Genomic DNA, 5,541 nt, shown 5'->3' with positions numbered 1-5,541 from the left:
CCCCACGGCAGAGCAGAAGACCACCAGGTCGGAGCAGAAGACTTTCACGGCATATCAGAAGACCACCAGAGCAAGACAGAAGACCACCAGGCAAGAGCAGACGGAGCAGGAGACCATCACGGAGGAGCAGACGAAGCAGAAGACCACCAGGTAGGAGCAGAAGACCTCCACGGCAGAGTAGAAGACCACCAGAGTAGAACAGAAAGCCTCCATGGCGGAGCAGGCGGAGCAGAAGACCACCAGGGTGGAACAGATGGAGCCGGGACCCATGGCAGAGACTGGAAAACTGAGACACAAAAGACAGACAGTGCATCTATGGCATCAAAGACTGAGGCAGGGAAGGCAAAAAGTCCATCCATAGTTTCCCTGGAGACAACTGAACAGGCAGACAGTTCATAAACAAGCTCACTGGCTGAAACTGGACAGACAGACAGTTCATAATCAACTGCATTGGCTGGAATTGGATGGACAGAATGTTCAAACTCAAGCTCATTGTTTGATACTGAACAGACAGATGGCTCAGAATCAGACTCATTAGTTGCAACCAGACAGACAGATTGTTCAAAATTAGACTTATTGATAGAAACTGGCAAGTACGACAGCTCAAAACCACACTCAACAGCAGAATCCAGACAGATAGACAGTTCAAAATCGGATGGATTAACAGAAACTGCACTGGGAGTCACTTCAGTGACTGAAACTCTACAATTAATCCAAAATGCCGCTGCAAGATTAATCTTTAATGAGCCGAAAATAATGCATGTCACACCTCTGTTCATCAATTTGCACTCGCTACCAGTAGCTGCTCGCATTAAATTCAAGGCATTAATGTTTGCCTACAAAATCACCCCTGGCTCTGCACCCATTTACCTAAATTCATTACTTCAGAGTTATGTGCCCTCTAGAAGCTTGCGTTCTGCAAGTGAACGGCGTATTATTGTGTCATCTCAAAGAGGCACAAAATCACTTTCACAGACTTTTTCATTAAGGGTCAAGATCATTATCTGCATCTCCTGCTCTCCACCAAACCACTCCCATTTATTTATATAGAACGTTTCATACACAATGGCAATTCAGAGTGCTTTACATAAAAGGAAGTAAAATAATAATTAAAAATAATAATAATCACAACAGTAAAACAAGGAAATTAAAAAACATTTAAAATGATTTAAAAATTTATTTAAAATGAATTAAAACAGTTAAGAATAGAAAATGGTTACACACAAAATACAGTGCAACCAGTTCGGACGTAACACAGTGCTCATTCAGTAAATGCACTGCTAAATAGATAACGTAGAATGTCAACTGTTAGTTCGAATAATTAACATAATTTAATTAAATTAATAATATAACAATATTTTAAGAGTATGGTTTTTGAAATATTTAAACGATAGATTATATAAATATTAAAGAAACTTTTAACATAAAATATATAAAATATAATCACTGCCGGTAGATGAATAGGTGATAGTTCGATAGACTGATAATTCGTACATGACTTAAATTAGCTCTTTGATTTTAAATAGAGTTATTTTTTTAACAGTGACAGAGAGCCTGCAAAATGACTCTTCTGTTCTGTGTCTGAAAATATCAGAGGTATGTGTAAAGTTTACGACCATAGCAAAAGCCAAATAATGACGATTTCACGGCTAGATTTGTTCCATATGTGAAAACAAAATTTGTGTTTATACAAACATTTTTAATGAAGCATAACATAGCCTAATGGTCAAAGTTCTCGAATTACATACAAGCATCAGCTAAATCAATCTCCATATGTGAAACATTCAATGCATGGGTCCACAGAGGCATAAACCTATCGTCCCGAACCATCTTTAATGACTGAATACAATCGAGGGTCTTTCTCTGAAAATATTTTTCTAAAAGATACATTAACTTCATCTAAATATTTGAGACGTTGTTTGAGGTGACATGGGTGAGTCACGTCTGCGCCGTGACAAACAAACAGGCTCCTTCGCATCCTTTTAAAACAAGAGCAATATTTTTAGTTTTAGTTTTAAACATAGAGAAAGATTTTGATCAAATGTTTCATCACATGTGTGAGGGGATTAAAACATTGAAGATGAAGATGAAAATGTCTGTAATGACGTGTGACGGGCAGGTGTTTGTACAGTACAAAACCATTACGCCTATGGAGCGTCCCCAGAAAACATAAAAAACAACGTGTGTGTGTGTGTGTGTGTGTGTGTGTGTGTGTGTGTGTGTGTGTGTGTGTGTGTGTGTGTGTGTGTGTGTGTGTGTGTGTGTGTGTGTGTGTGTGTGTGTGTGTGTGTGTGTGAGAGAGAGAGAGAAGGTGAGGGTGAGGGTTAGAACTTCACCTCCTTTAATCCATCGCCCACTACTAGCTGAAGACTGTGAGCAAAACAGGACAGCCGTTGTCGGGAACCTAGGGTAAAGTTCCTATCCAATGGTTCACCAACCATGTCCTCCTCATCCTCACTATCATCAGAGTGGTCTTCTGCCATCACAAATTTAAAAGCTTTTTTCATGTTAGATGCGTTATCTGTGATAATAAATTCTACCTTATCATTTATATTGTATTCTTCCAATATTTCATCGAATGCAGCTACAATGTTGTCAGCACTGTGACGCCCTTTAAATCTTCTGCAGTCAAGGAGGAAGGACTTCAGAGTGTATTCATTAGCTGTGGAGTTACAAACATGAGCTGTTACTCCTAGGTAAGTACATATTAGGTCCAACAAATAAAACTAATTTTTTTTTTTTTTTTACAGCGGTGAGCATTACAACCAATAACATACGATTCCATTGAGTTTATTAATGCAATGGCCAATCAAAGGCATTCAGATGAGTCATCGCTGAAACGCTCTCTCTGCTCACTCTGGCGCCTAAATCCACCAACTCTGCTATTTCATAGCACGTTTCGGTGCCCATTGCTAAATAACATGTTCATACTGCAATGACAATGAAAATACGATTCATCTTTCAGCCCTATTTCTAACCTCATAAAAAGAGTCGGTAACACTTTACAATAAGGTGTCATTTGTTAACATTAGTTAAATGTATTAACTAACATGAACAAACAATGAATAATACATTTATTACACTATTTATTTTTGTATTTGTTAACATTATTTAATAAAAAGTTCATTGATTGTTAGTTCATGTTAGTTCACAGTGCATTAATGTTAACAAACACAACTTGTCATTTGAATAATGCATTAGTGAATGCTGAAATTAAAGTTAACTAATATTAATAAATGCTGTAGAAGGAATATTCATTATTAGTTCATGTTAACTAATGTAGTTAACTAATTAACCTTATTGTAAAGTGTTACCAACGAGTCAAATACAAAGGCTAATTCTAATCTTAGAAACCAATATCTTTCTCATATCTCCCATAGAGTGAGAGAGAGCAAAAAGGCCCTGACTTGGAATGCAACCGGACACACGAGATGATCAAGTAAAAAGAGGTAGGAGGGAAGTGACGTGGGAAGCGTCGCTCTGAGGTGGCATCTTTGGACGCTGGTTGGCAAGTGTTATATGGTTAAAACTTCTAAATTAAAAAACTGCGGAAATTTAACCGATGATCTTGGAAGAAAATCATGTTTATCAACTGGAGGTCGGAAAACGGAAAAATAATAATAGGAAAGTCAAATGAAAACGAAGGGTTTAGAGCAAAGAAAACCAGGCGTAGTCGAAGTTTTGAAAGAGGAGTAGAAGAGAGTGACCATGAAGGTTTGAAATTTAAAATGATATTGAGATTCGGCGAGGAGAAGGGAATATCATTAATGAGTCCAGTGAAATTGACAACTATTTTGCGAAACCAGATTGGCGATATACATATGGCAAAGGTTTTAAGAGATGGAAATCTATGGAATGATATTAGACTCAAAATGATTAATAGATGCGCGCACAATTATCCATGTACTGCATACATTTTATACATGTATCTTACTAACCACAAACAAATGCCTTTCAATTTGAGTCTGTGGAATTCTGGATTAAATGATTGTGCAGCGATTTGTACAAATACAGACATGTTTGCGAATAAAAATGTTCTGTTCTGCATTAATATATCATAAATTGCTCATGCAAAAAGGAATCTGTGCATATGTGGATCAGGTGACACGCGTGCATGAATTGACATCTAGTTCGAGTCGATCTTGTTCAGTTCATTTGGACTTCATTTTCACAGTTTACAGCATTTCACGTCCCCCCCCCCACACAACTACCAACGAACAAGGCCCAGTGCAATTCATTAACGTGTACACGATTTGAAAAATTCACAAATGTGGGTCACTACACTGAAACAAATGCTTTTCAACCGTCTACAGTCTACAGAGTTAAGAATTACATTAATGTGCAGCATTTTGTTCAGATAGAGACATATTTGTGAATACAAATGTTGTAGTTTGTATTGAAGTATCATGATTTGTGCATGTAGCGATTAAAATGTGTATTTATGGATCAGGCGACGCGTGCATTCATTCACTTCTCTTCTGAATCGATTCTATTTGATTAATTTGAATTTTGAGACGTTCGTTCCGCCCTTTTAGCCTTGCCCAATCCACACACACACAGCGCGTGCGCAGCTGAGAGCTGAGCCTGAGAAAATCAGCGACCACTAGATGGCACTAGCCCCAGTCACATGTGCGCATTCCATTGAGTACGGTTTCATGAATGTTACATTGTGTTTTCTTTGTTTCTTTTTGGTTTGGCTATTCTCGTCTACCGTACAAATATAATAAAGATGTTTTATTGAACTTATTTGATTCATTTGAATTTTGAGACTTTCGTTCCGCCCTTTTAGCCTTGCCCAATCCACACACACACAGCTTGCGATGCACGCGCAGCTGAGCCACAGAAAATCAGCGACCACTAGATGGCACTAGCCTCAGTCACATGTGCTCATTCGATTGAGTACTGTTTCATGAATGTTACATTGTGTTTTTTTTGTTTCTTTTTGGTTTGGCTATTCTCGTCTACCGTACAAATATAATAAAGATGTTTTATTGAACTTGTTCTAACTTAACTTGTCTTAAGACACAGAATAGCTTATATTAATTTTGCCAAACAAGAACTTTGTGACAGTACCTTGTTTTTGTCTTTCGTTCTGTAATTCAACGGCACGTTGTCAGTTATTCCTTCCTTGTAGGAGAAAAAAATAAAAATAATTAAAAAAAAAATCATGGTCTTCTTCACATGAAAAACCATCCGCTTCACATGAGCAAATATGAGCTTGGCCCGATCTAAGGCTGAACGGTACGGATTGTACTACGGAGTGTTTTAACTAAGCAGTGTATCTAGATTCTATAGTGTATCTTTATGTTTGGTTGACTGTGTTTTATTCTGATAATGAACAGGCTGCAGCGTTTGCAATGCTGTAGGCCTATATGAAAGGTGCATTTCTCTCGTACTGCAGAGATGGCTAATCAGCATCGTCAACTTCATCTTTGCATAATAATAATAATAATAATAATAATAGTAATAATAACAATAGCCTACAAGGAAGGAATAACTGAGAACGTGCCGTTGAATTACAGAAAGAAAAAAAAAAACAAA

This window comes from Sinocyclocheilus anshuiensis, unplaced genomic scaffold (genome assembly GCF_001515605.1).
Source record: "Sinocyclocheilus anshuiensis isolate Anshui unplaced genomic scaffold, SAMN03320099.WGS_v1.1 scaffold46, whole genome shotgun sequence".
NCBI lineage: Eukaryota > Metazoa > Chordata > Actinopteri > Cypriniformes > Cyprinidae > Sinocyclocheilus > Sinocyclocheilus anshuiensis.
This window is presented reverse-complemented; position numbering follows the sequence as displayed.